We start from the raw sequence: 10,055 nt of genomic DNA, 5'->3' as shown, positions 1-10,055 counted from the left end.
TCTGAGCCACGCACGTATCAAGCTGCTATGCGCATTCCTCATTGGAGAGAGGCCATGGAGCAGGAGTATCAAGCGCTTCTTCGCAATCAGACATGGACTCTTGTTCCTCCACAATCACGGGTAAATGTCATTGATTCCAAATGGGTTTTCAAAGTGAAGAGGCATTCTGATGGGTCCATTGAGCGCTATAAGGCTCGTCTGGTTGCTCGTGGTTTCCGACAGCGTTTTGGACTTGACTATGAAGACACCTTCAGTCCAGTGGTCAAGCCTACTACCATCAGACTTCTTCTCTCTCTAGCTGTTACTCGAGGTTGGTTTCTTCGTCAGCTTGATGTTCAAAATGCTTTTCTTCATGGTGTCTTGGCGGAGGAGGTTTACATGCGCCAGCCTCCGGGTTTCTCTGATCCGGATCGCCCTGATCATGTCTGTCGTCTGTCCAAGGCAATTTATGGTCTGAAGCAGGCTCCTCGTGCTTGGCATGCTCGTCTTGCAATGGCTCTTCGTGCTCATAGTTTTGCATCATCAACTGCTGACTCCTCATTGTTTCTTCTTCAAAGGCCTGAGGTTACTATGTACTTGTTGGTCTATGTAGATGATATCATTTTGGTCAGCTCCTCTCAGTCGGCTGCTACTGCGCTTGTTCGCTCACTTGGTGCTGATTTTGCGGTCAAGGACCTTGGGAAGCTTCATTACTTTCTTGGTGTGGAGGTTACTTCTCGTGCTGCTGGCCTTGTTATGACGCAGAAGAAGTACTCTCTGGATTTGTTGCAGCGAGCTGGGATGCTTAAGTGCAAACCGACGACTACACCCATGTCTACTACTGATAAGCTCAATGCTGTTGATGGTGTGCTTCTTTCTTCTTCTGATGCGACAGAGTACAGGAGTATTGTTGGTGGGCTCCAGTACTTGACGATCACGCGACCAGACATTTCCTATGCTCTTAACCGAGTCTGCCAGTATCTGCAGTCACCCCGTGACACTCATTGGTCTGCTGTTAAGCGGATTTTGCGCTATATTCGTTTCACGGTGGCTCATGGTTTGCATATTCGGCCGTCTGACTCTGGTTGTCTTTCAGCATATTCTGATGCAGACTGGGCTGGCAATCCGGATGACAGGCGATCCACGGGGGGTTATGCTGTCTTCTTTGGCTCTAACCTGATTGCCTGGAGTGCTCGGAAATAGGCTACTGTCTCGCGTAGCAGTACTGAGGCTGAGTATAAGGTTGTGGCCAATGCCACATCAGAGATCATCTGGGTACAGTCCTTGCTTCAGGAGTTAAGTATACCCCAATCACAGCCTCCTGTTCTTTGGTGTGATAACATCGGTGCTACATACCTTTCTGCAAATCCGGTATTTCATGCCCGAACGAAACACATTGAAGTTGACTATCACTTTGTGCGTGAACGTGTCTCTCAGAAGCAACTACAGATCAAGTTTATTTCTTCCAAGGATCAACTTGCTGACATCTTCACCAAGCCATTGCCTTTGCCACAGTTTGAGACTTGCAGGCGCAATCTTACCCTTCTAGATTCATTAGAAAGTGGCTAAGATTGAGGGAGGGTGTTAGACTGTATTTACATGTGTATATTGTAACGTTGTATACCACCTCATTATATATATATGTGATAGGCCACCCCTAAAGGGTTGTGCCGGTTCCCCCCAAAGCCTATTGTCTTACACGCGGCCACACAGCGTGTATAGCAGCTCGAAGACTTCCCATATGTCCTGGCGGATGATGCTCCAACAGGCACGCAGGAACTCCGCGGTGAAGCCATCCGGTCCGGGTGTTTTGCACGCTGGCATGCGTTTGACCGCGTCCCATATCTCCTCCTGGCTGAATGGCGCGTCTAGGCATGCGAGGTCGCCTGGCGCGATGAGTTGGGAGAGGTCCAGCGTGTGCGCCCGGTCTACAACAGTGCCCAGCAAGCCATCGAAGTGTGAAAATGCTGCCTCGGCCATCTCCTCGTGATCCGTGAGCACCTGCCCATCGACGTCGAGGCTATATATGCGGTTCTTCTGACGCCGATAGGAGCATTGCCGGTGGAAGAAGCTCGTGTTGGCGTCGCCGTCCTTAAGAAACGCGATCCGGGCACGCTGCCGAGCGATCGTGCGCTCCATGGATGCCATGCCGAGGTAGGCGAGCTTGAGCTGCTTGCGGAGCCATTCCTCCGGAGGCGAGAGTACTCGGTCCTCCCGCTCTTTGTCAAAGCGCATGATCAGCTCGCGGGATATGGCGAGTTTGTCCCGAATGTTGCCCGTGGCCTTGGCGCTCCAGCTTGATAAGCGGCGAGCAGAGGCCTGCAGATGCTTGACCAGCCGCCGGAATGGGTCGTCGTCTTGCACCGAGCTCCACGCCGCGGTAACGGTGTCATGGAAGCCGTCAAGTCTGAGCCAATAGTCCTCGAAGTGGAAGCGTTTGCATGCAGCCGGCATGGGGGAGCAATCAAGCAGCAGCGGGCAGTGATCCGACACGACCGAAGCGAGGCACCGGAGATGGCATTCGCCGTGCGCATCTTCCCAGTCCGACGTGCAAAGGACGCGGTCAAGGTGCACTAGCGTGGGCGGCGATTGCTCATTCGACCATGTGAAGCGACGCCCGTTGAGATATATCTCCTTCAAGGCGAGGTCATTGATGGCACGGTGGAATCTGCCCATCATGCGCCGATGCAGGCCACCCGTGTTCTTGTCCTCGGCGCGGTATGATTCTGATGTTTAAGCTGCAAAAATTTCTTCAATTGGATGTAAACTAGAATCAAATTCCCAAAATATGCTTTGCTATTTGTTTGATTCTTCGATCACTAGCAGCGTAGTATATCTGCGACAGTTCTTAGGAGCAGCGCTATTATCTGAGAGTTCTTAATAGGAGCGCTAATATATCAGCCATGCTGTTCTTTCACAATTTTAGTACTCCCTCCAATCCATATTAATTATTGCAGATTTAGTACACTAAAATCAGTGAGAATTAATATGGATCGGAGGGATATACTAAATCAGCGACGATTAATATGGATCGGTAGCATTTATTGAGTCTATGGTTTACAGAATTTGCAAGCTTTGTAGTTTTTTCTCCTATTTGCTGGTTTCAGTTCCAACATGTTTTTTACTATTGGCATGATGAACTGATGGCCTCTTCTTGTTGCCCTCAGAGCCAGCTATGAAAAATTCAGACAAGTATATGCAAGAAATCAGAGAATATTGGAAGAAGATCGATGAGCTAAATGCAACCCTTCCTGAGAAGGATCAGTGCTTCACTGTTTCTATTCAACCTCGATGTCCAGAACCAGCTTCCTTTTTCACGTACTACAGACTCTATGCATTGAACGACACCAACCCAAGTGAAATTTCTATCATTATCATCTTCAATTAAGCATCTATATACACTACTGTACTGCTGATATTCTTTTTCTGTACTTCTTCAGCTCCCCTTACAAGCAAACGATTCACAGAGCCAAGAAAAGACTACCCGGTATTGACTATGCTCCAAATATTCTCATTCAGATATGTTGGCGACTTCCTGCGTGATCAGAGCATGCTAGTATATGGGTTCATTGCTATTCGGGATGAGTTGGATTGTCTGCGCAATTACATCTTCAACTGTCCTAGAGAGCAGGCGCACGAGATAACACCGGTCAGTTAATGTGATTTGAGTAAAATATGATCATCTGTTTAAGCTTTCTCTTTAAATGGCAACATGATTTTGTTAGTATATCTGGAACAGAGTGTCACTCTGTAAATTGTGCGAGTGCACACGCAGCCCAAACGTGTTTGAGTCTCAGACTCCGTGGGGCGCTCAGGTCATTTCTTTTATAAAAAGCCAACGGCTTTCCCTAGTTGGTATCATTTTTTTCTTCTATAATGCAGCTTAGAAGAGCCTGGCTAGAATTAAAACTGGTGTATGTAATAAAGAATTGTACAACCAATGCAGTCAGGGTATCTTGATTTGCTATGTGCATATTAAGAGCATTGAGCGGTAATGAAACTAAGATATGATATTATTAAATTCTGTGCATATCGTTCAAGTTATTCTATAGTTTCTTAGCATGTGCATTATGTACTTATATACTTCAGATGATAGTCTGCTATCCTGTAATCTACGAGGATGCATTACGTACTTATATACATCAGACTTTATATATGTGCAAGGAGCAGGAAATGTGTTTGCTGGCAACACCTCAACGCAACATGTCATTATAAAGTAATGAGTTGGGTGTAACAGTAGTGCTACTTGAAATTTAAGATCCCTGATTCCTACTGGCACTCTCTTTCTGTCATTCAAAACATTACCGTTGATTGAGCATTTCTTTTGTATTTAAAATAGGATTCCCGGACGTTGCCGCTCATATCTCCTGTTCGTGGGAACTCTATTCTCGATGGTGTTCTTCTTGAGTACAGCCTGAAGGTCAAGTCTAATGGCAGTGACAACGCTGAGATGGATTATGTATTAGCTGATGGTTGCATTGAATATACAGATCACATGATTTTGCGTGGCACTACACTGAAGTCGAGGCTTTTTTGCAAGCTTGGCCCAGTGGACTTCCATTATGCTTTCCTTAGGCAGGGCATCGAAGCAACAGTTGACATTGAGATTTCAATGGCTAGTCCAGCTTGGGGCGTGAAGGCAGTAACTGCATTTACAAGTGGACTTTCGGATGCAATTGTGCTGTATGATGGGTCTACTGATTCTTCTCCTGCACAATCAGTGTTCCCTATATCATCAGTTGTTACTGTCCAAATGGGTCATGAGCTAAAGCTTAAATTTGACATCACCTCTAAGGATACTGTGCACAAGGGGTGTGCGAAGAGGTTCGTGCCCCGGAAGGCAGCGTCGGCGCAATACCAAAGGCCTGATGTTGTGATGGATGGAGAGCCAGAACCAAAGACATATTCCCGTTTCCTCACTTTCATTTCACAGAAATGTTCATTTGTCAGTGGTAAAGTATCGATCGGTGACGAGTTCAAAGCTGAGGTTAGAGCGACCTGGTCCACCATGGGGCCATATTGATCGGTGGTATGTTTTCTTCCTGCACCAGTGGTCATGTTGTCTTATGAAATTAATTTTAACCTTCTGTGTCTTGATTTTCTTTCTTTGGTGTTAATGCCAGTTGTCTGACTGAGGTGAAAACTCCAGCGCGAATCAATGATGGATGATGTGTGGAGTGGAAACGGCAGATATCCTTGTTCCAGATCAAGTTGTAGCATTGTTCTTCTTCTTGTTAGTCATCACTTGATAGATGTATCATACTTTAATTCAATGTACCGTGCGCCGTTTGGAGTACTCTGATCCAGCTTTACCTTTGTGTATATATTTTCTTCCAGTGGCTCTTGATTTGTTACTCCGTACCTAGGATTGTCTCCTTGCTTTGACTGGTTCTCTCTCGTTGACGTTGAAATCAAATATCGAAGGGCTGATTTTCCTTTTTGTGAGTTGGAGAATGTTTGAATTTAAGGGTGTCTAGTGTCTGCTTTAGGCGATGGAAGTAGTTGCTTCATATAGAAGTTGACGACGATCCCTTCCGTATCTATTCTGGTTTGCCGCAAATAAGAGGTGTTGTGATAGGTCATGGATCACTACCAAGAACTGTTGAGGTTGAACTGTGATATAGTTGATCTTGATTTGGATGGACTAGAGAGGCCGATACCGCTGCCAGGACTGTTGCTCTCCTAAAATTTTCTTCGCTTTTTTTAAAAAAGAGACGCTTGCTCGACTTTAATGATTTGAAGCCCTTACGGTTTACAGGTTCAACGGTAACAGAAAGTCTAAGTGCTACTATAAACCCTCAAAAGGGCGGGTGGTTCAACAGCCCACACGTGTGATGCAAACCCAAAGGTTCCTACGCTCAAGGTGATGACCGATTAGTGGACATGACCACGGTCCCCTCCCTGAGACCCAAAGAAGCCGAAGAATGCATGCGAAGACGGCGACTGAAGGCTTCAATGATCCCTGGGTCCTGCCAAACCGCTTCCATAGCTGTAGAAAGATAGTCATTTTGTAAATGCCATCAACATGGTGTTTGATGAACATCCCTTCAGTACGAGCTTTGTTACGGATTCGCCATACAACCCAAGCTATAACCACGAAACCAAGCAACGTAACAGTACGAGCGGAGCCAAACAGTCTACTACTAAGGGTGGGTGTGGATATCCATAAACGAAGCCGGGGTCCAAGTACACCTCTCTAATGCAGGAGAAAAAGATGTGATCACTATCCTCCATTGCACCTCATAAAGTGCAAAGGATGTCATCGGGGTCATTCTGGGCTTCAACTCCACTAGGAAGCGGATCACAAACATATTGCCATAGAAATAATTTGATCTTGGTAGGGAGCTTGACCTTCCATATGTCCATGACCTAGAATATGGCTCCCCCATCATGCAACACTCTATATGGGGAGCTAGTCGAGAACTGGCGAGAAGGCTCTAACGTCCAATGAAATGAGTAGTCCATGTTCGATGGCGATACAACAGTTAACAAGGTTACTAATCGCCTTTGTTCACCCCTCTCATCAGGTCGCAAGGATCGGTGGAACAGAGGCTCCAAATGTCACTAACCAAGGTGTCTGGGGTCGCAGCGATGGAGAACACTCCATGGAACTCGCTTGCGAGAGGGGCTGACAAATTCATTGGTCTAACCAAAAGACCATAGACTTGTCGTTGCCAATGGTGCGAACTGCCCCAATGCGCAAGAGGTGCTGAATCTTGTTGATAGCTTTCCACAACTCCCCCTTCATGCAACTTAGGAGCATGACTAGCATGTATAGAGAATAATGGGATAGCCTCCATGCCCACTTCGTTTTGTAAGAGATGTTGTCATCTGCTTCGCCTTGTTGGCTCAAACTCGAAGAGGCTTTGGTCCATCACCTTGTAACTTTCATGGAATTTTCCCTTGGGGACTATCTTTCACTACGACTGTTTTTTTTTCAATTTGCACGGTATCGTCCAAAGTATTCAACAAAATAATGACGATCAACCATCACAAAAGAAAAGAACATGTCAGTAAGAAAACCAGAAATTATCTTAGCCCGCTTGGGCAGAGTTCGATCTCATGCAGTCAATCACTATTTATATATAGCAATATGTTTCAATTTATTAGTACTATAATTCCTGGATATCTCGGAAATATATAGCCATGTGCGCCCCACAAACACTGATGTGATTTTAAGAAAAATTAAAGGAGCGGTATGTATCTAGTGTTTGTTTTTAGGCGGTGGAATTAGCCGTTGCCGAGGACTCGACGATATGTTGCCCGTATAGCTATTTTTAGCTACTTCGGCTTGCTGTGGAAATTATTGATAGCCTAGACGGAATCCTGTCCATGTCGCCCTTCTGTGTAAGGTTGTCTAGCAACTATTTTTAGAGAAAAGGCCAGAGCCCGACTTTATAAATAAAGCCACCAGGCAGAGTCATAACCATCCACATCGAACATCCACACAAAATACACAGAGTATCAACCAGACCTCACAGGCTGAAGTAGAACGTACATGGCTCCCAGGCCAGTACATGGCAAGCAGACCGGAGAGACTAAAGACAGCAACATCAGGGCCAACAAATCCTAACTGCCAGCTTGAACTGGAGAAAGGAAGATAGCAGAAGCCCGGATCTTGGATATCATCATATCGAACGCATCCCTGTCCTTCTCCTTAATCAATAATCTTCACTGCTGCAAGAATATGCAAATTTTAAATAAGCCATCAGCAGGTTTAGCAGGAAAAACATGTTTAATAGTAAATTTGTTTCTTGTCGTCCAAAGAGTCCAGCACATCACTGCAAAGCCCACCCAAATCATTCTCCTTTGGGCCCCAACCAGGTTGTTGGCCAAGAGTCGAAGGTCTGAGAAAGAGGACGGTCTCCAGAATACATTCAACCAAGATCTGACACAACACCAGAGGAGTTTAGCCAGAACACAATTAAAGAAAACATGCATCGTGTCTTCTCTTAACCCACAGAGGGCGCATCGGTCAAACCCAGGGCCATTACGTTTGCGGATCTGGTCACCAGCCGGCAACCGCCCGCGAGAAGCTTGCCAGAGGAAAATCTTGATCTTACGAGGAATACAAGCCCTACAGATCCACTTGAATTTGGAAGTGGTGGATCCCGAGATCAGCCTACCATATAACGATTTCACATAAAAACAACCAGAAGGGGAGTGGGGCCAAACCACCGAGTCCTCCTCCTCCGAGGGCACAGGGAAGAAGGCAACAAGGCGCTGCCAGTCAACCAACTCTTCAGGAGAAAGAGAGCGACGAAGTTGCAGATCCCAATTATTGGCAGAGAGCTCAAAGATTGAGATCTCAGGGTGAGGACAATAAGAAAAAAAGAATAGGAAAAGAGTTTGCCAACGTAGTCGAACCACACCACCAATCAAGCCAAAATCTAGTGGATCTGCCGTTCTGAACAACAAACTTGACGAGGTCTTGGAAAATAGGCCTAAGTTTAACAAGGTCTTTCCAGAATTGAGAAGCCCCCGAGGCGCGAGCAAACATAGGGCTAGAAGAAGGGTGAGGACAATAAGAAAAAAAGAACAGGAAAAGAGTTTTCCAACGTAGTCGAACCACACCACCAATCAAGCCAAAATCTAGTGGATCTGCCGTTCTGAACAACAAACTTGACGAGGTCTTGGAAAATAGGCCTAAGTTTAACAAGGTCTTTCCAGAATTGAGAAGCCCCCGAGGCGCGAGCAAACATAGGGCTAGAAGAAGGGAAATACTTAGCTTTTAGGATGTTCAACGAAAGAGGTTTATCCGAGGTGATGGTCATGATCTTCCACCACCATTTGATGATCAAGCATTTGCTCATGACAAGAGTATTAATAATACCCAGCCCCCAAGGCTTTTTGGTCTGCAAATAATGTCCCATTTGATCATGCGATATTTGTGTTTGTTGTCATCCGAATTCCAGTAAAAGGCACCTCTATGTTTGTCCAACCCAGCGTGAGTGCCAAACGTAAGTAGATAGAATTCCATAAGGAACATTGGGAGGTAAGTAAGGCAGGCATTAATCAAGGCAACTTTACCAGCCTGAGCATTATATCTACCCCTCCAGGGCATGACACGATTGCCAACTTTGGCCACCTTAGGAGCAAAGTCTTTAGCCAAGAGTTTGTCGGAGGTTATAGGAAGACCCAGATACTTAAGAGGGAAGGAGCCAAGAGAGCAATTCAGTAAGCGGGCAACACGCAGCGCCTCGATTTTCGGGACCCAAGTGGCAATGACTTCACTTTTGAAGAAGTTGATTTTTAGACCAGAGATAGCCTCAAAGTAAAGAAGAAGAAATTTGAGGTGGGCAAGGCAGTGATCATTAAGTTCCACCATAATAATCGTGTCATCAGCGTACTGAAGGTGGGTAATCCCTCTTGGAATAAGATGAGAACTAACAGGAGTAATGTGGCTAGCCCCCGCAACCCTAGACAGAATATTAGAAAGGGCGTCCGCCACAAAATTGAATAGGATGGGAGAGGCCGAGTCACCTTGCCTCGGGCCTCTAGAGTTCTTAAAAAAATTGCTAACTTTCCCATTAACAGAAATATCAGTATGGCCACCCACGACCAACTGCATGATTCGATGAACCACACCACCGTCAAAGCCTTTAGCAAACAGAACTTGTCTTAAGAAGCCCCAACTCACAGAGTCATAGGCTTTTTCAAAATCTAGTTTAAGAATAACAGCCTTGCTGCCTGATTTGTGAATATCATGGACGATCTCATGCAATGTTGGGGATATCGCTTATCAGGAACTTATCGGTCGACCCATGATAAGGGGTAAATAGGATAGTTTATCGTCATATCGGCCGATTTATTGCCATATCGCCTGATTAATCGGCCTATTTATCTTATCGGCCAGACAACGGTAAGAGATAAATCGGCCAATTTATAGGAATATCGAAAGATATCTTGAACAGTGATCTCATGTAAACAGAGGACCCCATCAAGGATAAAATGCCACTTAACAAAGGCAGATTGGGTTGGCGAGAGGTTACGATGAGCCATAGGAGTAAGATGCTTAGCCAAGCATTTGGCGGGGAATTTGGCAAAGTTATTGATAAGCGCAATAGGCCTAAACT

Source organism: Triticum aestivum, chromosome 1B (assembly GCF_018294505.1).
Source record: "Triticum aestivum cultivar Chinese Spring chromosome 1B, IWGSC CS RefSeq v2.1, whole genome shotgun sequence".
NCBI lineage: Eukaryota > Viridiplantae > Streptophyta > Magnoliopsida > Poales > Poaceae > Triticum > Triticum aestivum.
This window is presented reverse-complemented; position numbering follows the sequence as displayed.